Genomic DNA, 27057 nt, shown 5'->3' with positions numbered 1-27057 from the left:
TTCAGTTACAGTCAACACAATTGCATGCATTATAGGAGTTGTCCCCCCGAAAAATTGTGAACCGGCGATTCAAAACATTTGAATTGATTGTCTGATCAGTTGATGCACTCATATCTTAAACATTTGAACTGAAGGCTGATCCGCGTCAGTGAATCATTACATCTGTAACACACGCACGCACACACAAACTTGACACACGCACAAACAAACACACTGACACGCAGCAGGAGTCTGACGGAGAGATTGAGAGATGGCATGACGCACACACAACATGCTAGCAGAGAGAGAGAGAAACTGACAGACTGACTGACAGACAAACACGCACGCAGGCAGACATGACACACACACACACACACACACACACACACACACACACACACACACACACACACACACACACACACACACACACACACACACACAAAACCAGCGAAGCCTAGTGAGACAGCAAAACTAGCAGAGCCCACCCTCATCCTACCTCACCCTAATAGCTTGTGATCGGCTAGCAGAGCTACACAAAGTGTTCAGCCCAGGTGTAACCACTTGAGCAAATTGCCTCATTAATTGATGGACTTGAACCCATTGCGGTGCGCTCCAGCGTGCAGAGCAGGGAGGCGAGAGGAGAGCAGAGTAGAAAGGGGTGCTGCCTGCCTGCCTGCTTGCTGCCAGTGGAGGGAAGGGAGTCTATCAGACTCTAATGAAATAATTGGCACAAATGGTTACACATGGGCTCACTGCTTTGTCAGGCCCTTTCTCCCATCAGTACAGATAACCGCTCAACTGGAGATGCCTGATGGACCATGCCACTGCTTGTAAGAGCAAATGGAATGATGAGCGGAGGAGCAGTGGTAGCTTACGACTGGACTGACTGACCACAGACTGACACGTAGCGCTGTGACAGTTAATGAGTTGGAAAGGAAAGGGACAGATGTACTGAGTTTTGTCAAGAAGAGAGAGGGGGAAGAGACAGAGATATTGAAAGAGAGAGGAAAAAAGAAGAGAGAGACAGAAAGAGAGAGGGAGACAGAAAGAGATTGTCACAGGTTGTAGCTGGTCTGCTACTCTGCTTTATTTTTGGGGGGATACTATGGTGACTCGTCCTAAAAAAAAGGTATTGGTAGGAAGTGAATGGCTATGCCCAAGCCATGTGTAAGAGCTGGTCAGAGACTATACAATACCATAAAGTATTTGAGAGATGAAGTTGGTGTGTTTGTCTGTTTACCTGTATGTTTGTGTACAGTGCATTCGGAAAGTATTCAGACCCCTTGATTTTTGTACGTTACAGCCTTATTCTAAAATGTATTAAATATAACATTTTCCTCATCAATCTACATCAATCTAATGACAAAGGGAAAAACATTTTTTTTAATGTTTGCAAATTTATTACAAATAAAAACAGAAATACCTTATTTACATAATTATTCAGACCCTTTGGTATGAGACTCGAAATTAAGCCCAGGTGCATCCTGTTTCCATTGATCATCGTTGAGATGTTTCTGCAACTGATTGGAGTCCACTTGTGGTAAATTCAATTGATTGGACATGATTTGTAAAGGCACACACATGTCTATATAAGGTCCCACAGTTGACAGTATATGTCAGAGCAAAAACCAAGCCATGAGGTCGAAGGAATTGTCCGTAGAGCTCCGAGACGGGATTGTGTCAAGGCACAGATCTGGAGAAGTGTACCATCGAATTTCTGCAGCATTGAAGGTCCCCAAGAAGACAGTGGCCTCCATCATTCTTAAATGGAAGAAGTTTGGAACCACCAAGACTCTTCCTAGAGCTGGCCGCCCGGACAAACTGAGCAATCGGGGGGAGAAGTGCTTTGTTCAGAGATGTGACCAACAGTTCCTCTGTGGAGATGGGAGTACCTTCCAGAAGGACAACCATCTCTGCAGCACTCCACCAATCAGGCCTTTACGGTAGAGTGGCCAGACAGAAGCCACTCCTCAGTAAAAGGCACATGACAGCCCGCTTGGAGTTTGCCAAAAGGCACCTAAAGGACTCTCAGACCATGAAAAACAATATTCTCTTGTCTGATGAAACCAAGATTGAAACCTGACACCATCCCTACGGTGAAGCATGGTGGTGGCAGCTTCATGCTGTGGGGATGGTTTTCAGCGGCAGGGACTGGGAGACTAGTCCGGATCAAGGCAAAGATGAATGGAGCAAAGTACAGAGATATCCTTGATGAAAATCTGCTCCAGAGGTTCACCTTCCAACAGGACAATGACACTAAGCAACTTCAGGGACAAGTCTCTGAATGTCCTTGAGTGGCCCAGCCAAAGCCCGTACTTCGAACATCTTGAACATCAGGTCTCTCCAATCGAACATCTCTGGAGAGACCTGAAAATAGCTGTGCAGCGAAGCTCCCCAACCAACCTGACAGAGCTTGAGAGGATCTGCAGAGGAGAATGCGAGAAACTCCTCAAATAAATACAGGTGTGCCAAGCTTGTTGGTCATACCCAAGAAGACTCAAGGCAGTAATCGCTGCCAAAGGTGCTTCAACAAAGTACTGAGTAAAGGGTTTGAATACTTATGTAAATGTGATATTTCAGGGGATTTTTTTGCCAAAAATGCAAAAAAACGTATTTTGTCTTTGTTATTATGGAGTATTGTGTGTACATTGATGAGGGGAAAAAAATATTTAATGAATTTTAGAATAAGACTAACGTAACAAAATGTGGAAAAAGTCTGAATACTTTCCAAATTCACTGTATGTGTGTGTGGTTGGTGGGGGCAGATGATGAGGAGGGAGGATGGGGTGATGGTGTGGGAGAGCTTGGGGGTGGTGAATGCTGAAAGGCTAAAAGTGTGGACAGCGGCACTGAGCAAAGCAAAGCAACCCTCCATAATGAGCTTTGACAGTAGAGAACTGCACAGGGAAGAAAATAAGGGCAGCTAGCTAGACTAGCGCTGCAGAGTGAGAGCTTAGATCCCCTCCCCCCCAGTTACTGTGGAAATACAGATAAGCATATTTCCTCTCTTATTCTCATAAGAAGCTCTGCATTGGGTCTGATGTGCAGAGAATACCAATTACTCTGAACCAATACCTCACTACTGGCAAACAACCTCCGCTCTGCTCTGACCCAGAGTGAAGAGAAGGAAAGAGAGAAAAATTATCTACTCTATAATTTCAACTCTTTCTAGAGCCTCAACCCTGTCTGTTTAAAACATATTCATGAGCTCCTTGATAATTTCCTAATACCATTTAGCAAACATGACCAGAGACCTAGGTTGCATGGCAGCCTATTCTTTACATTTTTGACCAAAGCCCACAATGGGCCCTGATCAAAAGCAGTGAACTGTACAGTACAGTACAGTACAAAACAAAAAAGCCCCTATAACAGCATCAGCAGGCGTTTAATATGAAGATTGAACTTTACAGTACATTGGAGCTTTGCTTTGCCCAGATAGAATGATCATGCAGTAATAGCTTAGCTATAGTGTCCGAGTCCCAAATGGCATCCTATTCCCTAGTGCACTAGTATCAAAAGTGTGGTGCTCGATAATAGTCAGGGTGTAAAGCAGAATGAATAGTGAATGTCTAAATGCTTGGTCACAGTAGAGAACATCCCCTCTATTAGACTGGATTGTCTGTCTGAGCCTAATGGCAGCTACTAGCTTTATTACTATAGTCACACACAGACAGGCACACAGGAATGCACACACACACACACACACACACACACACACACACACAAACACACACTAATGTAGACACGGTACATTACCTTAACAGTGAAATATTTCTCCCAATAAAGTACTGTACTGTATGGAATGTCTATACGACAAAGCAATGGGCATAATACAACACACACACCACAGTGATGGAAGCGGAGAGGGGAGTCAAGCCGTGTATTGTGTCAGCTTGATAATAGCACTCAAACGGTCAATTTTCACCAGATGAATGACAGGGCTTTGAGTCACAATAGGGAGAAAAATGAGGATGCGAGTCGCATTGAAATCATACGCTCTACCCTGTGTCACCTTCACCGCTGACAGCCACAGTATATTTGTTTCCCCTTCTATTTTCTTCCGTTATTCTTTCCCCTTTCTTTTTTCCGAAGCATTGCTCATCAGAGAGACAGAAATGTGTTTATTTCAGGAGTCAACTGTCAATAGCCCACCTTTGTGATTGGCACAAAGCCTGGTGATGCTCTGTATTGGCTTTAAAAGCATCCCGTTTTACAACCTCAGCAGCTCTACTCTTCTGTACATTGTGTACAATATTGTCTACATTGTGCTTGGTAATGCATTTTTCCTTTCCTTTACTTCAGCAATTGCTTAAAAAACTATTACCAATAATATAGGCAACTAATAAAATAATTGGTAGACATCAGTAGGCTAAAATAGATTTTTCTTCTAGACAAGGATTTATTTCCAGTAACAGATCTGAAAAACTTCCTCACCCTCACTGGTTGGACCGTTCATGTGTTGGGCAATAATCCGGTGCACCCTGGTTCAGTCTAATTGAACTCTCCCATTGGTGTCCTTATGGGGAGGTATTGGAATAGGTATTGGAACTCAGCCGCTCGCTCACCCACAATTTTCACAGGTACCAAACATTTGACAGAGATAAGGAGCACCAAGGACTAACTGCAAATAAACACATTTAAAATGAACGTCTACCACTTGAGTTTAATGAATGTTCATGTGCACTTTAAACATCGCCATTCAGGATAGGTTTTGGTCAATTAAATGCACCAATGTTGCAATAAACGGTAATGAAATGGTGAAACGCTCGCGATTATTGTAATATTATATGCAATAAAGATTTAACAGAAATTAAGTTTAACTTCGGGGGTTAACATGAACCAACATTTATAATTGAGAAACAAAGCTCTATGAAATGGCAGGAGTTTGGAGAGAGCAATAGTGGTGAGGCGTGTCTAGATTTTTGTTTTGGTAAATAAACAGCTTCTAGTACTGAGAAGACGGTAGTGAGTTGTGCGCTGCCTTTCCATACCTGTCAGCTCTTTCCTTGCTCCCAGATGTGAATTTCTCCCTGCACCTTGGTTGCAGCTGAAGCATGTGGTGGCGCTATCTCTATGTGAACGGCCAGGCGATAGAGGTTTGTTATCACGGTACACTAACACACACACCAGAGGGGAGATGGCGAGATGGGCATACTTTAGCTCCCAGGGAATTCACCTCACACACACAGGGCCCAGAAATTACAACAAGGTTATCGTGTAGTCATGTGATGCTATTTATGAGCTCTGCTGCATCTTCCCTTCGACCGCTTTAGAAGTCAATGGGATATTGAAGGACTTTGTTATATATGGCACAGCTAAGTAGACCTATGTGAGACTTGCGTCGTCGGATTTACATTGAATTCCATGGCATTTATGATTTCAAGTGATTTTTATCTACAAACCCCACCTTTCCATTTGAGTCATTGCGATGTAAATAAATAAGCAGTGAAAAGTAGGCCTATAATGGAAGATAAACACAATCCAACCTAAGGTACTTGGAGAGAAGTCGCTTGGATATACCGAATGATTAATAAGGCCCTAAAACTGCCACCTGGTCTTATTTTTTTGTAGGGTCTGTGTTCTTCATGCCTCTGGGTGGGTTACATTCATCCAGGTATGCGTCCCAAATGGCATCCTATTCCTTATGTAGTGCACTACTTTTGAAAAGAGCCCAATGGGATCAGGTCAAAATTAGTGCACTATATAGGGAATTGGGTGCCATTTGGGACACTGTCCTCCTCCTGCTTTATAATCATCTCCCATACTCATAAATGTCATAGCTGATACTGCTACTAAACTGAGCTAATGCATATGTAGAACTAAATATTCATGAGCAAATGTCCGGCCAAACTGCTTTTCAGCCATAACATTGAAATGTAAGAGGTGATTTGATTTGTATGTTATTGTGTTTGTTGATGGTGCTTTTGCAGTTGGAAGCTTTTGCAGTGTGGTGTCTGGTTCTGCATATCAAACATAGGGATGTTTTTTGAGGGTAGAATAAAATAGAATAGAATATCTAGGGCCCAGAAGCAGATGTGTAGATTCAGCCCCCCTTGTGGGTCTCTCCAGGATAGTGGGGTGGGGTTGCTAGTCAGATGCCCATGAGGGTGACATGTCAGTGAGTAGTGGCAAACCACCACCACTATCACACACACACACACCGTCTCCAGGGCGAACCAGATGGGGGCATCCCTAATTACTTGAGGCTCTTCAGGCTCAACCCAGAAACATGCCCAATTTCTGTCCCGTAGAAACAGTAGTTTAGCTGGGTTACAGATGTAGGATGTTAATTTGGACACTCTTTTGTTCCTGAGAATTTTCCTGCACGGCAAGAAATGCAAACTTCTAGTATATTTCAGACTTGATTTGCCCTAACGAAAAATGTATCAACCCTTACAAAAATATCCATTCATTATAATCCACATAATAATGAACATTTCCTGTTGCTGCAGGATTATTTTCCTGGTGTAGCAAACTGTCTCAAATTACTATATCTGTAGTAAAGGACTGTACTGTGTGCAGGTGTTTGTTCCAGCCCAGCTTTATGTAATACACCTGATTCCATCAATACACTAATCATGTCTTTGAATTGTCATGGTCAGTCTAGTTCATGGTCTTCAGTTTAAACCATATTTAATTGAATCATTGGGTTTCAATAGAAGTTCTCTCACACTGTTTCATTATTTCCTTCAATGACTGTAGTTGCTGGTGACAACACAATATCTCTCCCTATTTCTGTATCTGAATAACATGACTCTCTATGTTTCCTCACATTCCCCCAGCTTGCCATCAATCTCTCAGAATAATTACTATACTATATCTATAAAAGCCCAGTCAATAGAAAATAAAATTCCTCCTCTCTTCTTGTATTTGAATTATGCCATTTCTGAGCCTAGATAGGATATTGCAGACAGTCCTGAGACAAAAATTCTCATTTAGTGACACACAGAGGGAGTTCGGTGCTGCTGAATTGAAGTCATTGAATCAATCCTCTCCGACGTCGACATGAGCTGTGTTCCATGCTCATAGTGTGTGTTGTTCATTGTCATACAGTCAGTTGTCAGACCCGTCATTGGGATGATTAGGAGAAAGGCTTTGTGGAGTGAAGCTCGTCGTTATTCTGGGAGAAGAGAATGGCAGGCAGGGAGTGGGAGGATTAGCTGGCTGAGTGGTGAACTGACTGCCTGGAGGTTAGAATAGAGCTGTCGTTGTAACGATGTAAATGAACAAAACAAGAAACACGAACAGCGCACCAACATGACACAGGAACAATGACGACTGGGGAAGAAATCAAAGGGGGTGACATATAAAAGGCAGGTAATCAAGGAGGTGATGGAGTCCAGGTGAGTGTGATAATGCGCGTAACGATGGTGACAGGTGTGCGCCATAACAAGCAGACTGGTGACCTAGAGGCCGGAGAGGGAGCACACGTGACAGTACCCCCTCCCCGACGCGTGGTTCCAGCCGCAGAACGCCGACCAAGATGACGATCCCGGGGATCAGGAGCGGACCGGTCACCTCTGCTAAGGCGCGGGAACCTGTCGATCCAGCTGAGGCGCGGAAGCATGGCGACCTAGAGTGTCGGAGAGAGCACACGTGACAGTCGTTAACTGGGGTAACCAGTAACAAGTATTATAGGCATGGGATGGGACTGTTTTATTGGTGTTGATGCAAGTAGATAATTGGGCAAATAGTTTATGAGGGTTTGTGTTTGTGTACTGGTTTGGAAAGATATCTAATATTGCCCCTGGTATGTTAGAATTTGTGAGTAAGAGAGGGAAAGAGAGATAGAGAGAGACCAATGGAGAAAGAGAGAGAAATACCTACCAACCAACTGTCTGACTGAGAGAGGTACAGCAAAAATTTGAGAAATGCAAAGAGGAAGAGATGGAGGGAGAATGTGAGCGTTCTTTATCATACAGCTGAGCCACAGTGAGAGGCCAGCTGAATGTGAGAGTGAGATTAAAAGAAGTCTGGTTTTGGAGTCTGCATTCAATCACTGCAGTCCCTGAGTCCTCCTGATGAATGCTGATCAACCCTACATGAAAGAAGTCATGGACTTGCACTACTCCCACACACAACCACACACACATGCACGTGCACGATCGGGCGCACTCGGACACACACTCCAACTACAAACACATCCCAACTAGGCCTGATTATAGGCTTTTGCTGCCACAGATAAATTGCGTACCTAAGGGTGCCCTCTCTATCCTTCCCCCTGGCCCCGAGGGCTGAGACATGGTGTTTAGTTTCAGATGGAGGTTTATTAAGGGACTAGCATTTGTAGATCCTCAGGGATTGGAAAATGTGCTTAATTGCAGTGTTTTTTTGTATGTATACGTTTGTGTGTGGGCCGAGGGGGGCGGTTGTGTGTGTGTGTAGCGTTAGGGTGATCAGGGTCATTTGTTTTCCCGTCTTCCACCGTTTTAATTGATGAACATTCAGAATTAAAACGAATCCTGCTATTACAAGAATTTGTTATTCTTAAAGACTAACACGGAAGAAAAGGTTGCCGCTCATGGGAAACCAGCATTCTCCATATGCAAGCTACTTCAAGGTCAAACGAGTCAAAAAGGCTACCATCATTATGAAAAGATACTTGCCGGGTAGATACTAATTCATTTAGATGTATTTTCATACAGAGCTCATATATTCAATTATGTGTATACACCCTGTGTATTTAGTGTATAATAGGAGCAGAGATTTGCATTGTGATAAACAGCAATGTGTTTTAATTTGCGTGAACTATTCCTTGAAGCATATAGCTTATACTGCAGAAGGTCGTCTTACTCAATACCTCTAGATGGCTGCGTTTAGACAGACAGCCCAATTCTGATATTTATTCCATTTATTGGTCTTTTGACCAATCACATCAGATCTTTTCACATCAGATATTTTTCAGAACTGATCTGATTGGTCTAAATTAGTAAAAAAAGTAAAAAGATTGGAATTGGGCTGCCTGTGTAAATGTAGCCAATGTTACTCAGACTGTGTGTGTGTGTGTGTGTGTGTGTGTGTGTGTGTGTGTGTGTGTGTGTGTGTGTGTGTGTGTGTGTGTGTGTGTGTGTGTGTGTGTGTGTCGGTGTGTGTGTGTGTGTGTGTGTGTGTGTGTGTGTGTGTGTGTGTGTGTGTGTGTGTGTGTGTGTGTGTGTGTGTGTGTGTGTGTGTGTGGTCCTCTGTGGCTCAGTTGGTAGAGCATGGCGCTTGCAACGCATGGATTGTGGGTTTGATGTCCACTGGGGCCACCCATATGGAAAATCTATGTACGCATGACTGTAAGTTGCATAAAAGCTTCAGCTAAATGGCATATATTATATTATTGTTTGTGCGCACAGATTGCAGTATTTTCAGGGGAGAGCAAATAAAATCACCTGGCTGGAGTCAGTCCAATAACCAGTGAGGTGCTTCGCTGCTTCCCGATCCAAACAACCACACAAGTCTCCAAAATAGATTGGACAGGCAGCACTTTTCCTTTTTATGATGACAAAGCTTGTAACGAGAGTTGTCTCAAGAACTTTTCTGACTTCTGGTAGCATTGACAGAGAGCTAATATTTCTCCTCTTTGCCCAGCACTTTAGCGGCCCAAGCTGCCACTCCCTGATAACTGTTTTCCAACAGCATGCAGAGTCTATGGCTGTATTTTGTCAGCCCCATAATGTATACATCTGATGTACTGTTTCATGCTGGGTGGGCAGTAAGTGTAGTGTGTGTGTTTCTGTGCCTGCCTGCGTTTGCTCATGCGTTCATGCCGATGTATATGTGTCTGTGTGTGTGTACATAACATGCGCATTTGTGTGTCAGGATGAGACCCATGGGCGGTGTGCCGCTCTCCTACCTAGAGGTGTGCTGTGTAGAGAAGCTGTGCTGACTGTGCTGGCTCTTACAGACGCGTATTAAGCCAGGCCCGAGGGCAGGGAGCATCATCAAGGTTTCACTAATTTACAGTTTGTATCCAAATTAGATTTCAGACAACTCAGCTTGTTGTTGGCTCTGTATCTATGTCTCTCTGTGAACAGCTGTACGCTACTTTAGTTTATTAAAACAGTCAGACCTCTGTGAGAGAGAGAACATGGCTGCATCTGACTGTGTGTTGATGTGTGCTTTGTTGGTGTTTTGCAGAGGGATTTTGGCAGGAATGTGTATGAGTGTGTGAGCATAGATATTTGCCTCCCTCCACTTTCTGGCTGAGTGATGATGAGGTAATGGAGTCGAACATTATGCACATCAGGGGCAAAAATTCAGAAGTTGAACAAAAATTCCAAATGTCGGATATCCCCACTCTGGCTGGATTCCAATACACATCACTTTGCAAGCCAGCATAATGTGACACGAAGGCCTGATGTGGCCTGTAAACTGTGAGTTTCAGGCAACTATTAAGGTAAAGCTAGGCCCTCAAAATAAGGCATAATGAAATAAGAGTTGTATTGTGTTAAATAATGTACGTTTAATGATAACATATTCGCTTAGTACCTCACTTGGTGAAGGCCACAGGACTGAAAATGGATGAATGCAACAACCATTTCTCTGTCACTAACAAATGCGGTCATCAGTGGTACCTCTACAATTCACTCAAAGATAAGGCACTGGGAAATAAGCAAACCAGCCTTTACACTAAGCAGCGTGTTAATTTAACAATAAAAAGTGTGGACCTGTATAGACACTGGACCAGTGTTAAATTTAACACGCCTAGTGTTGATTTAAAACTGGAGAATTTGCTGTGTATCTTTGCCATGATTTTTGTGATTGAACATTTCTTTTTCTGTGATTTTATTGAGTAGAGAGTTGGAGAATAGAAGTAAGTACACGTGATCCAGCAGTGTTTTGTATGGTACACAGCAAATTGGATAGTTTTATCTATTGATTTTTCAGTGTAACATTTCTAGTGTTGATTCAGGGGTTAACCTTTTCACGTGTGAGTTCCAAATATCTCTAATGGTCACCCCAGTGTAATATTCATATGTGTAAACATACTGAATTATAATTGGATGCATTTTACCGCCGTATCATACTGTGCTATAATTGGTTAAGACCACCCAGATGGTTAGGTCATGGGAGGTTGATCATGGTTGGAGATAGGTGAACATGCAAGTTATAGCTAGCTAATAAAGAGCTATGTTAAGAAATATCCTGTAGTACTTAATTGTATTATTTTGTACAAAGCGTGCAAAACAAGACATGGTGTCAGAGTTAAAGGTCTTAAAAGATGAATTTTTCTGGAGTTCCTTCACCTCGAATGGACTGGGAGTCTACAAACTTACCCGATGCACGGCATAAGTACAAACAGCATGTGGAGCTCATGTTCAGGGTCCTCTGAAGGAAAGAGGAGAAGAGGAAAAGTGCAGCTACCTGCTCATCTGGATCGGCGAAAAAGGGAGAGATATTTACAACACATTGACACTTACCGAGGCAGAATCAAAGGTACTGAAAACATACTATGATCGTTTTGAAGCATATGTTGTGCCGAATACCAATACGATTTTCGCTAGGTACAAATTCCATGGGAAAGTACAGGGAGCTAGCGAGTCGTTTGAACAGTTTGTGACAGAGCTGCATCTGCTTGTGAAAGACTGTGATTATGCAAACAAGGATGAGATGGTCAGGGACCGTATTGTATTTGGAATACACTCACCGCGAGTGAGAGAGAAACTTTTGAATGTTGGGTCTGAGCTAACGCTGGATAAAGCTATCGACATAGCCAGATCTCACAAGCTAGCCCTGGCTCAGATGAAAACCATTTCGCCCGGCAGCACGTGAACAAGCATTTTACACAGTCAGGCAGACGTCAAAGCACACCTCCGGTGCACAGAGAGCGCGTTTTAGAACGGAGAGAGACATAACTCCAGAACAGAGCGACAAAGACTCAAAATGCCCCAAAACATGTGGATATTGTGCATACAAAGTGCATGGCGAACAAGGAAATTGCCCAGCTAAAGGCAAACAGTCAAATCAAAGAGTCAAATGCTGATAAACTGTTTATTGATTCAGTGACACAGAAAAGTCAAATATCAGAGACAGAGCAAGCCTTTGCTGATATTGAGATAGGAACACAAGGCACAAAGCTAAAGTTCAAACTAGACACTGGTGCACAAGTAAACATTCCTCTGAATAAGTACCGCAGCTTGACATATGAGTGCGAGCTACAGCCCACCACGCGCAGACTGACTGGTTATGGTGGTGAGCTCCCAGTAAAAGGCACATGCACTTTCAAATGCAAATACAAGGAAAGTGGCATGATGTTGGACTTTTACGTTGTTGACACTAGAGCACCTGCAGTGCTAGGTCTTAAAGCATATTTAGACATGGACCTCATCAAGCTAGTTTGATCAGTGACAGCACCAGTAGAGACAGAAAATGTACTGGAGGAGTTTGCTGATGTTTTTACAGGAATAGGATTATTCCCAGGAGAATGTGTCATTCACCTTGACCCAGATGCAACCCCTGTGGTCTACCCACCGAGAAAGATTCCCCTTGCTCTCCGTGCCCGTCTGAAGAAAGAGTTGGAGAGCATGGAGCAATCTGACATAGTCACCAAGGTTACAGAACTGACTGACTGGGTAAACGTGTTAGTGGTGGTGGAGAAACCACGCACAGACAAGCTCCGAGTATGCCTCGACCCAAGAGACTTGAACAAGGCTATCAAACGCCCCCATTATCCTTTAACGACGCCAGATGGCATCACACACAAGCTAGCGGGAGCACACTACTTCAGTGTCATGGACGCTAGATCAGGCTACTCGGCTATCAAGCTCAGAAGAGTCATCTAAGCTCACAACATTCAACACACCGTTTGGATGCTACAGGTTCCGTCGCCTGCCTTTTGGGAATATCTCAGCCCAAGACGAGTTTCAGCGAAAGATCGATGAAGTGTACGAAGGCCTCGACGGAGTTGTGGCAATTGTGGACGATATCCTTGTCTATGGTCGAACCAATGAGGAGCACAACCAAAACCTCCGCGCGATGCTGCAAAGGTCCCGCGAGAGAGGAGTCCGGCTCAACCCCGAGAAGAGCACAGTCGGCGCTACAGAGGTCAGCTACTTCGGACATCTTCTCACAGCGACTGGAATCAAGCCCGATCCACAGAAGATCTCAGCCATAAAAGAAATGGAGCCACCAAAGAACCGTGCAGAGCTGGAAACAGTGTTTGGCATGGTCAACTACTTAGCCAAGTTCGCACCCAGCCTCTCCAATGCTAATGCACCCCTGCGTCAACTGCTAAAGCAGTCCAGGGAGTTTCTCTGGGACAAGCAACACGACATTGCTTTCCAGAATGTGAAAGACTTGATCACGAGAGAACCAGGACCAATCCTTGCCTACTACGACCTCGACAAAGAGCTCAGACTCCAAGTGGACGCGTCGAAGTATGGACTAGGTGCAGTGCTACTGCAAGAAGGAAAGCCCATCGGCTACGCTTCCAAATCTCTCACAGACTGTAAAATCAACTACGCTCAAATTAACTTCTACTTCATCACAATCCCGGATCCGGGAGCACCCCCATCAGTAAAAAAGCTGACTAGCATAGCCTAGCATAGCGTCACAAGTAAATACTAGCATCTAAATATCATTAAATCACAAGTCCAAGACACCAGATGAAAGATACACATCTTGTGAATCCAGCCATCATTTCTGATTTTTAAAATGTTTTACAGGGAAGACACAATATGTAAATCTATTAGCTAACCACGATAGCAAAAGACACTAGCTAGCTATCACAATTTCGACCAAATAAAGATATAAATAGCCACTAACCAAGAAACAACTTCATCAGATGACAGTCTGATAACATATTTATTGTATAGCATATGTTTTGTTAGAAAAATTTGCATATTTCAGGTATAAATCATAGTTTACCATTGCAGCCACCATCACAACTCTCACCAAAGCAACTAGAATAACTACAGAGACCAACGTGAATTACCTAAATACTCATCATAAAACATTTATGAAAAATACACAGCGTACAGCAAATGAAAGACAAATCTTGTGAATCCAGCCAATATTTCAGATTTTTTAAGTGTTTTACAGCGAAAACACAATATAGCATTATATTAGCTTACTACAATAGCCAACCACACAACAGCATTGATTCAAGCCAACAATAGCGATAACGAATAAACCAGCAAAAGATATACATTTTTTCACTAACCTTCTCAAACTTCTTCAGATGATAGTCCTATAACCTGTTTGGGCTGCAAGCCCGACACCGGTACACTTATGACAACATCCAGCTCAAAGTGCAGGGCGCGAAATTCAAAAGATATTTTTTAAAAATATTTAACTTTCACACATTAACAAGTCCAATACAGCATATGAAAGGTACACATCTTGTGAATCAAGCCAACATGTCCGATTTTTAAAATGTTTTACAGGGAAGACAAAATATGTAAATCTATTAGCTAACCACGTTAGCAAAAGACACCACTTTTCTTACTCCATCAGTTTTTTACTCCATAAGTAGCTATCACAAATTCGGCCAAATAAAGAAATAAATAGCCACTAACCAAGAAACAACCTCATCAGATGACAGTCTGATAACATATTGATGTATAGCATATGTTTTGTTCGAAAAATTTGCATATTTCAGGTATAAATCATAGTTTACATTTCAGCTACAATCAGAAATTGCACCGAAAGCAGCCATAATATTTACAGACACCAACGTCAAATACCTAATTACTCATCATAAAACATTTCTGAAAAATACATAGTGTGCAGCAATTGAAAGACAGGCATCTTGTGATTCCAGACAATATTTCCGATTTATTAAATGTTTTACAGCGAAAACAAAATGTAGCGCTATATTAGCGTAGCCACAATAGCCAGAAACACTTGGGCGCCCACGACCAGTTCACATGCACGACAGATATATGAAATAACATCATAAATTGGGTCTTACTTTTGCTGATCTTTCATCAGAATGTTGAACAAGGTGTCCTTTGTCCAGATGAGTCGTTGTTTGGATTCAGAACGGCAAATTTCCCTCTTCATTTAGCATGGGCACTAGCCGAGTTGCACGGATCTCTCCAACGTAAACACAGTCAGAGAACGCAACACGGCAAAACTCCCGAAAAAATTTCAATAATCTGATTAAACTATATTGAAAAAACATACATTACGATGATATGGTCACATGTATCAAATAAAATCCGAGCCGGAGATAGTTGTCATCCATTACGGCAGCAAAACAGAAGGCAATCGCACTTCCAAGTCGCGCGCTTCAGAGTACCGGAAGTGGACGGTCACGTCAAAGAAATAGCTTTTATTCCACCCCAGACCAAGATAAACACAACATTTCTTCTCTCACATCATCTTGACACCCAGAGGAAGGCGTATGGAGTGTACGTAGACTCCTACGTGTCATGACCATGTATAGGCAGGAAGTTGAACAGAGCATATATTTCTGACATTCTACTTCCTGGTCAGGGAAAGTGCTGCCAAATGAGTTCTGTTTCACTCAGAGAAATAATTCCAACGGTTTTAGAAACTAGAGAGTGTTTCCTATCCAATAATAATAATAATATCCATATTGTACGAGCAAGAATTGAGTACGAGGCCGTTTGAAATGGGCACGATTTCACTGGCTACTCAATACTTTCCCTTGCAGCCATAAGAAGATAACATCATATTACACAATACATATAGAGTTTGTTCGAAAATGTGCATATTTAGCGGCACAAATCGTGGTTATACAAGGAGAATAGTAGCCAAGCTGCCAACAATATGTCGGGAGAAATCTTGGGAGAGGCACCTAATCTAATCAGTAACTAAATTTAAACTTGACAAAAAAATACAGGTTGGACAGCAAATGAAAGATGCATTAGTTCTTAATGCAATCGCTGTGTTAGATTTTTAAAATTAACGTTACTACGACATACAGCGTGCGTTAAAGCGAGACCGCACCGAAATTAATGGCGGAATATGAGTTTTACATTTTTCAACAGAACAACGAATTAACATCATAAATAGTTCTTACTTTTTGATGAGCTCCCATCAGAATCTTGGGCAAGTTGTCCTTTTTCCAAAAGAATCGTTGCTCGGTTGTAGATTGTCGCCTTCAACTTTGGAATTAGCAGTAAACATTAGCCATGTGGGCCAGACGTGCCCAACTCACTAGAACGCAGCACAAATAAATACCCGAAAATCGCAATATACTGATATAAACTGATATAACTCGGTTTAAAATAACAACATTATGATGTCTTTAACACCTATATCGAATAAAATCAGAGCCGGATATATCTAAGGGCTATAACGAGAGCTTTCTAGAACGCCATCCTGAGGTCTGTCTTGCGTCATGGCGAAGGAAAGAAAGAGAGTACCCCACGTTGCCAGCCCATTTATAAGGCCTCAGATCTGCCTAGCAACTCCATTTCAATTCTCACTATTTGCTGACATCCAGGGGAAGGCGTATGCAGTGCATCTCAACCAATAGAAGACATGCAAATTAATAAACCGACCTCAGAACAGCCTGCAGATTTCAGATTTCTCACTTCCTCATAGGAAAATTGCTCCAACTCGAGTTCTGTTTTACTCACAGATATAATTCAAACAGTTTTAGAAACTACAGAGTGTTTTCTATCCAATAGTAATAATAATATGCATATTGTACGAGCAAGAATTGAGTACGAGGCAGTTTAATTTGGGAACGAAATTATTACAAAGTGCAAACAGCACCCTCTATTGAGAAAAGGTTAAAAAGGAGCTCTACGCCATTCTGTTCGGATGTAAACGTTTCCATCAGTACGTATATGGACGACAAGTCATTGTGGAATCCGACCACAAGCCCCTTGAGTCAATCATGAGGAAACCACTAGCCACAGCCCCGCCAAGGCTACAGAGAATGATTCTTCAACTACAAAAATACGACTTCACAATCACTCACCGTCCAGGCAAAGTCATCCCTGTCGCAGACACGCTCTCCAGGAAGTTTCTTACCTATAAGGACAGCAGCCTCAGTGAAGGCATGGACATGCTAGTGCACACTGTGTACAGCAACTTACCAGTTAGTGACACAAAACTGAAGGAGATCCAAGCAGAAGCAGAAAAGGACTCACAACTCGCACAGATGAGGAAAGTCATACAGGATGGATGGCCTGAGGAGAGGAGAAAATGCCCTCAGAGCATCTCAGAATTCTGGAACCATCGTGATGAACTATCACAGATCAACGTAATAATTTTCAAAGGAGAGAAAATCTTTATTCCTACCAGTCTCAGAGAAGAGATTTTGACAAAGATCCATGCTGGACACATGGGCATGGAAAAGTGCAAACAGAGAGCACAGGACATTTTGTTTTGGCACGGAATGTGCAAACAAATAGAGGACATTGTTGGTAAATGCGCCATATGTCTTGAACGACGCCCTTCAAACACCAAAGAGCCAATGTTACCTCACTGTATCCCAGACCGACCCTGGCAGGTCGTGGAAACCGATCTGTTCACCTGGAACAACGAGGACTACATCGTAACAGTGGACTACTACAGCAGATACTTCGAACTCGACATGCTTCACAGCACCACATCTGCAGCTGTGATACACAAGCTGAAAGCAGCCTTTGCCAGGCATGGCATTGTAGAGACTTTAATATCTGACAATGGGCCCTGTTACAAATCAAATGAGTTTGAATCCTTCACAAAAGCATGGGAGTTTACACATGTCACCACAAGCCCACATTACCCTCAAAGTAATGGCCTTGCTGAAAAATCAGTGCAGATTGCTAGATCACTCATGGACAAAGCAAAAGCAGACAAGAGAGACCCCTACCTCAGTCTCCTTGAATACCGCAACACTCCAGTTGACAACTTCAAATCACCAGCCCAGCTGTTGATGAGCCGCAGACTTCGCTAAATCCTTCCCAGCACCAACCAGCAGCTGCAACCTGAGGTCGTCAGCTACAAGGAAATGCATGAAAACCGTGCACAGAGACAACAACAACAAAAGCGATACTACGACAGGTCAGCTAGACCACTGCCACCACTGATCGACGGAGATTCAATTAGAATCCAGGAGCATGGCCTCTGGAAGCCAGCAGTCGTCATCCAGCCAGCTGACACTGAACGTTCATATCACGTCCGCACCGCAGAAGGAGCGGTGTACCGCCGCAATCGTCGTCACCTACTGAACACAAAAGAACAACACACTGATGAGATGAACTGTTTCCCTGAAAGAGAGCGTGATGGACTACACACACAGCACAACATACACCATACTTACCTGCAACACCACAAGAGCTGTTGACTGACACAGAAGCATGCTCAGCATCATATCGCACAAGATCAGGAAGAGAGGTCAAGCCCAGAGCTGTCCTAGACCTGTGAAATGTCAAAGGGTGTAGGCGGATCGCTGCCCTAAAAGAGTTCCAGACTGTAAACTTGTTATTGAAAGTTCACTTGAAATGCTTTGGTATTGTATTTGTTTGAAATGTTAAGATGTAATTTCTACTGTGAAAGCTGAGTTGCTGAGAATTCCTTGTTCGAAAAGTAACAGTATGTTGGATCATTGTTCAGAGTCTATGTTGATTCAGTTGGTGTAGTATACAATATAAATGGTTACTTACCTTGAGTTCAAACTGCAGAGCATGTTTTCAAAAGAAACGCTTAGAATATATATATATTTTTAAAATGTTTTAAAAGAAGGGGGATGTAATATTCATATGTGTAAACATACTGAATTATAATTGGATGCATTTTACCGCCGTATCATACTGTGCTATGATTGGTTAAGACCACCCAAATGGTTAGGTCATGGGCAGTTGATCATGGTTGGAGATAGGTGAACATGCAAGTTATAGCTAGCTAATAAAGAGCTACGTTAAGAAATATCCTGTAGTACTGCATTTTATTATTTGGTACAAAGCGTGCAAAACAAGACACCCAGTGTGAGTTTTTTTATGCACGTGATGTCAGAATGCACTCACTGTTCCAAAATGTGATTGTTACGCAACCGGACAGTTAATTTCCCTCAAACCAAGGCACGCTGCCTGCTAATTATCAATAGGCTTTGTTTCAACTTGTCAATTTCTAATTCCTTTCGAACAAGTTTAATTTTCTAACAACAGTTTGAATTGAGGTGTGTTCGGCCTCCTCATTAATTCACATAGAAATTGCCCATTTCAATGTTGCGGACACGGAATAGCTGGATAAACTTCTCTCTTCGACGAGAGCCAAAGCACTTCCCCAGTGTTTCCCCAGATCAAGTATGCAGACATCTCCAGTCAGAACAGAACTTGCACAAACCTTTCCCCCATATAGACCGTAAGGTAGACCTTACAGTCAAATGCTTACTTAAAAGCCCTTAACTTTTTATGGCTGCAGGGGCAGTATTGAGTAGCTCTGATTAAAGGTGCCCATTTCAAACGGCCTCGTACTCAATTCTTGCTCGTACAATATGCATATTATTATTACTATTGGATAGAAAACACTCTCTAGTTTCTAAAACCGTTTGAATTATATCTGTGAGTCAAACAGAACTCATTTGGCACAAACTTCCTGACCAGGAAGTGGAAAGTCTGAAATCGAGGCTCTGTTCTTCTTCCTGCCTATAAATGGGCATGATACGTAAGAGTATACGTGCACTTCATAGACCTTCCCCTGGATGTCAAGAGGCTGTGAGAGAAGAAATTTAGTGTTTATCTTGGTCTGAAGTGGAATACAAGCTCTTTGTATGACGTGTCCCTCATTTCCGGTACTCTGGGGAGCGCGAGGTGGACAGTGGGATTGCCTTCTGTTTAGCTGCCGTTATAGGCGACTACTATCTCCGGCTTTGATTTTATTTGATACATGTGACCATATCATCGTAAAGTATGTTTTTTCAATATAGTTTAATCAGATTATTGAAATTTTTTCGGGAGTTTTGCCGTGTTCCGTTCTCTGACTTTGTTGACGATGGAGCGATTCGTGCCACTTGGCAAGTGCGCATGCTAAATCAAGAGGGAAAGTTGCCGTTCTAAATCCAAAACAACGATTGTTCTGGACAAAGGACACCTTGTCCAACATTCTGATGAAAGATCAGCAAAAGTAAGAAACATTTTATGATGCTATTTCATATATCTGTCGTACATGTGAACTAGTCAGGTACTCTAGCTATACCGAAGCTGGATGTCGTAATGAAGTTATTTTTAGAATTCTAACACTGCGATTTCATTAAGAACTAATGGATCTATCATTTCCTATACAACATGTATTTTTTAGTTATGTTTATGAATAGCTATTTGGTCAGAATATGTGTGTCAGAAAAAGTGTCAGGAAAAATCTGGACGTAGTGGGAAAAAGTAGCTAAGTTAGCACAATGTGTAACCATTGATTTCAGCTCTAAATATGCACATTTTCGAACAAAACATAAGTGTATGTATAACCTGATGTTATAGGACTGTCATCTGAGGAAGAAAATCAAGGTTAGTCAAAAATTATATATCTTTTGCTTGTTTGTTACGATCGCTTACTTTTGCTACTGGGAAATTGCTTGTGTTTTTGGCTATTGTGGTAAGCTAATATAACGCTATATTCTGTTTTCGCTGTAAAACACTTGATAAATCGGAAATATTGTCTGGAATCACAAGATGCCTGTCTTTCATTTGCTGTACACTATGTATTTTTCAGAAATGTTTTATGATGAGTATTTAGTTATTTGGCGTTGGTGTCTGTAATTATTCTGTCTGCTTTCGGTGCAATTTCTGATTGTAGCTGCAATGTAAACTATGATTTATACCTGAAATATGCACATCTTTCGAACAAAACATAGATTTATTGAATAACATGTTATAAGACTGTCATCTGATGAAGTTGTTTGTTGGTTAGTTTGGTTGGTTCTTGGTTAGTTAGGTTGGCTTTGTGCATGCTACCTGTGCTGTGAAAAATGTCTGTCCTTTTTTGTATTTGGTGGTGAGCTAACATAAATATACATGGTGTTTTCGCTGTAAAACATTAAAAAAATCGGACATGTTGGCTGGATTCACAAGATGTGTATCTTTCATTTGCTGTATTGGACTTGTTAATGTGTGAAAGTTAAATATTTAAAAAATATATATTTTGAATTTCGCGCCCTGAACTTGAGCTGGCTGTTGTCATAAGTGTACCAACGTCGGGCTTGCAGCCAACGATGCAGTTAAGAAAAAAAGAAATAAAAGTCACAAATAATTAAAGAGCAGCAGTAAAATAACAATAGCGAGGCTATATACAGGGTGTACCGGTACAGAGTCAATGCACTCTTCACGACTGTCTTGGTGTGCTTGACCCATGTTAATTTCTTGGTGACGTGGATACCAAGGAACTTGAAGCTCCCAACCTACTCCACTACAGCCCTGTCGATGAAAATGGAGGAGTGCTCGGTCATCCTTTTCTTGTAGTCCACAATCATCTCATTGTCATGATCATGTTGAGGGAGAGGTTGTTGTCAACATTTTTAGTGTTGATTCAGGAGTTAGATTAACTTAACACAAAGTGGTGTAAAAGAGTTGAGTGTGATTGTATTCGACGCATGTGGCAAATAAAACAAAAGGTGTAGACTTTACCGTGAAATGCCTTTCCCAGCATTTGCAGACAATCACAATCAACAATCATATTTCCCAGTATGCTCTATTGCATGTTGATTTTCACAATTGTTTGTTTTTCATGTACATTAATTGGTTGATTAATGTTATGCTACACAAAAATAAATAAAATTCACTTTTCTAAACTAATCCAATCTGTTAGTAGTTGGACTTATTGTATCCCTTACTGAGATGCTTGTTCTAGTTTAGAGGATTTAGGTTGTCTCACTAATCAATCTTCCCTACCGTGACAATCATTCTGAATGCTGGTTGCAGGTGATTAAAAGTAAAAAGAAAAATGCATATTCTCTCTCTGGCTGAATTCCAATTGGATTCCTCTTTGCAAGCCAAAATACTTACTGGGCAAAGTATCATCAAAACTATGATCTCATTAGAAAACTAAAATCACATTCCTATCTTTACAAAAATAGGCTCATCGTCTTTGAAATTTCCTACACAACGTAAATGGATGAAAACCTGACATATACAGTGTGTATACTGTTTAAGTTACAATATTTCCGTTATAACATTTTATGCCATTTTTAATGACATCACAAAATCAACAATCGTTTTCCATAGACCATCTCTCATCATCCCCTACATTCGGATGTTAGAAATATTGTCCCAATGTTCACTTTTGGATGTTAAAGTTTTTTGGCGGAAAAATGTCTCTGTAACAAAACGACATTCTAATCACCACTACTAAAGACCAAAAAGAGTCCTTTGCTGCATACAATTTACGACCGGGCGTGAGGTGTCACAAAACTCCCACATCAATCCCTCCTCCCCTCTGCGGGTGAGAGAGATCTGGTAGACGTTGATCCATTGTAACCCGGTCTTTGGATCCTCACAGTAGAGTCATGACAGTGCTAAACTAAAGCACATGGATACCGTACACAGGACTATCGCAGACAACCCTGAGGCTACAGTTGAGGACAGGAACAAGTACAAGAAGTCCCACTCTGACCTCCACAGAGTTATCAAACCAGCAAAAGGACAATATAGGAATAAGGTGGAATCCTATTACACAGGCTCCAACGCCTGTTGCATGTGGCAGGGGCTACAGTCCACGGATTACAAAGGAAGACCCACCCGTGATCTGTCCAACAATACCTCTCTACCAGACAAACTCAATGCATGTTATGCATGCTTCAACAATAATAATGTTGTGCCGGGTGTGAGGGCCCAGAGGATTGGGTGATCTCGCTCTCCAAGGCCGACGTAAGGTCTTCAATCAGGTCAACACCTGTAAGGCCGCGGGGCCCGACGGTATTCCAGGGCGTGTTCTCAATTTTCAACCTCTCCTTGTCTCCGTCTGTAATCCCCACATGTTTTAAGATGACCATAATCATTCCTGTTCCCACGAACTCTAAGGCTTCATCCCACAATGACTACTGCACTGTAGCAGTCACATCTGTAAACATTAAGTTCTTTGAGAGGCTAGTTATGGCACATATCAACTCAATTATACCAGTGACCTGGCAGTGTGATGCCGGTACAATAACCTCTCCCTCAACATCAGTAAAACCAAAGAGCTGATTGTGGACTATAGGAAATTGCATCGGTGTCCAAATCACTAAGGACTTATAATGGTCCGCACAGTCGTGAAGAAGGCGCGATAGCAACTCTTCCCCCTCAGGAGGTTGAAAATGTTTGGCATGGGCTCTCAAATCCTCAAAAAGTTCTACAGTTGTACCATTGAGAAGAACTTGACTGGCTGCACCACAGCTTGGTATGGCAATAGCACTCCCCTCGATCGCATGGCACTACAGAGGGTGGTGTGGACAGCGCTGTACGTCCCTGCCATCCAGGACCTCTATATCAGGCAGTGTGAAAGGAAGGCCCAGAAAATCGTTAAAGACTCCAGTCACCCAAGCCATAGACTGTTCTCTTTTCTTCAAGTCTGACACCAACATAAAACTACAATATTTCTAACTAAATAGCTAACAAAATGGCTACATGGACTATCTGAGTTGACCCTTGCATTTTATATTATTTCATATATTTGCACCCTCTATGCACGCTCACAGTGCCCTACACGCTCACACACTCCAACACACACAAACACTCACTCCATTATTTTCTCACACTCACATAATATGCACAGTTATACTGACTCTACACTGTCGTGATGTGACTACTATTAATCTGATGACTGTTATTTATTGAATCAACTAAATATATTTAATTGTTACCCGATTAAATTACCCGATTAAACAATGAACTCATTAGGAATTTGGGGCACCACGGAAGAAGTTGTTTAAAGTAACTAACTTTGGCCTTCCGGATAGCTTGAGTGCACATATTTCTCATTTGCCTGTACGAGAGCCAGTCAGCCTGAGTATGTGTGTGCCGAGCCTTTCGCCAAATGCAATACTTGAGGTGGAGTAACTTTGCAAGCTCACGGTCGAACCAGGGGCTGAACCTGTTATTAATTCTCATTTTTCTTTATGGGGGTGTGTTTACAATATCACTGAATATATAAAAAAAATAAGGTTTAAGCTTCTTTGGCAGAGGGGATCAAGCTGATTCTTTACAGAGGCCAGGTCATGAAGGAAGCCTAGCTCATTCAAGTTTTTTAGCAAGCGTCAAATCGGGACAGGTCGTTTAACTGAGCAGCCATTACGAACACAGGCTATTTGAAAGTTTAATGCTCAAAACCAGCAAATCAAATTGTTTGGGGACAGACTTAGAGACAACCGAGCACTGAAGGTGATCCTTGGTAAAGATTGCCACTCCCTCACCTTTGGAAGATATGTCTTGCTGAAAAAGGTTGTAGCCAGAAAGGTCAACACCAGTATTCAAAACACTCTTAACCACGTCTCAGTAATGACGAACACATCTGGATTGGAGCTGTGAACCCACACTTTCAATTCATCCATTTTAGGTAATAGCTTCTAGTGTTAACGTGCAGAAAACCCAGGCTTTTACAAGAGCAGAAATCAGTGAAACAGATATTAGAGCACAAGTCAGATTTGGGTGTACATACACATTTCCAGATTTAACAGTAATTCAATCAAGGCACGGCAGAGGAAAGGGAGAGCTCTGCAGTGTTGATTTATGACATTTGAATGTGCATTAGATGGCAACAGGATCATATTATACAGCAATTTCATCAGGTAACATGAATACAAAGCCGGCGAGAGGTGGTTAGAATAGGATGGGGGGCCAAAAGTAAGTGTAACCAATAGAGAGTCAGAGTCCCGAGTGTAGGAACAAACAGTCTGTCCCACGGTGGGGTAAACAGGAAAGTTGATACTCAACAAAGCATGCAGGAGTCATGAGGCAAATAGCGAAATAGCAAAATGCACAATAAAAAATAAAATAATGACTTACTTCAGGCGAAGTGATGACTGCCTTTGGGGCCACCTGCATTGAGGCCAATGTTGGCAGCCTACATGGGTCCAATGTTTTAACCCGTATTGGGCCCACATCGTGCCAATGTGGGCATGTTTGCCGTTGAAAAGATAGGCTTATTTAGTGTGGGCTGCCCTAACCAGATATGGGCTGCCCACACTGGGACAATGTGGAGCCGATGAGCAAAGGCGCATCTGCCCAATGTGGGCAGCCTACGTGGGGACAATATTTTTATCTGCATTGGGCCCACATCGTACTAATGTAGACATGTTTGCTGGGCCTCGTCTTCCAAAAATTATTATTCAGATGAAAACAATTCTTGGTAGAATAATTTTGGAACCCTTTTTTTTCTAAGAGTGTAAGCACATAAACATCGCAGAAGTGTGTGCAGTATTGTTCTATGAGGCCAAGCATGAACCTGCTCAGCGCAGATGTAAAAAAGCAGACTAGGAGAGAACACACATTTTGAGTTTTGAGATGCACCCAATGTTGAGAAAAAGCTAATAAAGGAGCCTAGACAATCCTTAAGAGGGCATTTTGGAGGAATGTTTTTTATTCTAATACGTATTAGACCCCCACTGGAAACCACCAGACTTTACCCCATGGTATTTGTTATTAATTTCTCATTAATTGTAAATGTTTTATCACCCTACCTCCATGGACGTGTTGCATTCATTAGCCATGAATGAAATATATGAATACTGATGAACCCTCCAATCACAGCACAGCGTTCCCCTCACTTCCTGAGTTATTCAATCAGGTGAACTCTGACCTTTAATCAACCTCTTGCTGCTCACCCATCAACCACACACACACACACACGCGCACACGCACACGCACACGCACGTATGTATATATGTATATATACAGTGGCAAGAAAAAGTATGTGAACCCTTTGGAATGAACTGGATTTCTGCATAAATGTATCATAAAATTTGATCTGATCTTCATCTTAGTCACAATAATAGACAAACACAGTGTGCTTAAACTAATAACACACAAATTATTGTATTTGTCTTGTCTATATTGAATACACCATTTAAACATTCACAGTGTAGGTTGGAAAAGGTATGTGAACTCCTAGGCTAAGGACTTTTCCAAAAGCTAATTTGAGTCAGGAGTCAGCTAACCTGGAGTCCAATCAATGAGACGAGATTGGAGATGTTGGTTAAAGCTGCCCTGACCTATAAAAAACTCTCAAAATTTGAATTTGCTATTCACAAGAAGCATTGCCTGATATGAACCATGCCTCGAACAAAAGAGATCGCAGGAGATTAAGAATTGTTGACTTCCATAAAGCTGGAAAGGGTTACAAAAGTATCTCTAAAAGCCTTGATGTTCATCAGTCCACGGTAAGACAAATTGTCTATAAATGGAGAAAGTTCAGCACTATTGCTACTCTCGCTAGGAGTGGCCGTCCTGCAAAGATGACTGCAAGAGCACAGCGCAGAATGCTCAATGAGGTTAAGAAGAATCCTAGAGTGTCAGCTAAAGACTTACAGAAATCTCTGGAACATGCTAACATCTCTGTTGACGAGTCTACAAGAATGGTGTTCATGGGAGGACACCACGGAAGAAGCCACTGCTGTCCTAAAAAAGAATTGCTGCATGTCTGAAGCTCGCAAAAGAGCATCTGGATGTTCCATAGAGCTACTGGCTAAATATTCTTTGCACAGATGAAACAGTTAAGTTGTTTGGAAGGAACACACAACACTATGTGTGGATAAAAAAAGGCACAGCAAACCAACATCAAAACCTCATCCCAACTGTAAGGTATGGAGCATCATGGTTTGGGGCTGCTTTGCTGCCTTAGGGCCTGGGCAGCTTGCTATCATCAACGGAAAAATGAATTCCCAAGTTTATCAAGACATTTTGCAGGAGAATGTAAGGCTATCTGTCCGCCAAGTGAAGCACAATAAAAGTTGGGTGATGCAACAGGATAACGACCCAAAACACAGAAGTAAATCAACAACAGAATGGCTTCAACAGAAGAAAATACGCCTTCCGGGGTGGCCCAGACAGAGTCCTGACCTCAACCCGACCTCAACTCGATTTCACACCAGACATCCTAAGAATATTGCTGAACTGAAACAGTTTTGTGAAGATGAATGGTCCAAAATTCCTCCTGACCGTTGTGCAGGTCTTACCCGTAACTACAGAAAACATTTGGTTGAGTTTAATGCTGCCGAAGGAG

At 42.1% G+C, this 27057-nt stretch overlaps 1 protein-coding gene and 1 long non-coding RNA gene across 3 annotated transcripts in view; one reads left to right on the top strand and one right to left on the bottom strand.

The window, feature by feature from the left end:
• LOC120049059 (chemokine-like protein TAFA-5) overlaps window positions 1-27057 on the top strand; it is a 178288-nt gene that overhangs the window by 61101 nt on the left and 90130 nt on the right. The window lies entirely within an intron of this gene.
• On the bottom strand, window positions 6599-11548 carry LOC120049842. Of its 2 annotated transcripts, XR_005477147.1 has the most exons (3): window positions 11388-11548; window positions 11244-11295; window positions 6599-7555 (listed from the first exon to the last, which is right to left on the bottom strand). It is a non-coding gene; the product is annotated as an uncharacterized LOC120049842 (long non-coding RNA). The 2 variants fall into 2 exon arrangements; XR_005477146.1 differs by lacking the exon at window positions 11244-11295.

Source organism: Salvelinus namaycush, chromosome 6 (assembly GCF_016432855.1).
Source record: "Salvelinus namaycush isolate Seneca chromosome 6, SaNama_1.0, whole genome shotgun sequence".
Taxonomy (NCBI): domain Eukaryota; kingdom Metazoa; phylum Chordata; class Actinopteri; order Salmoniformes; family Salmonidae; genus Salvelinus; species Salvelinus namaycush.
Note: the sequence above shows the minus strand (reverse complement) of the source record. Positions and strands in the feature narration are given on the sequence as shown.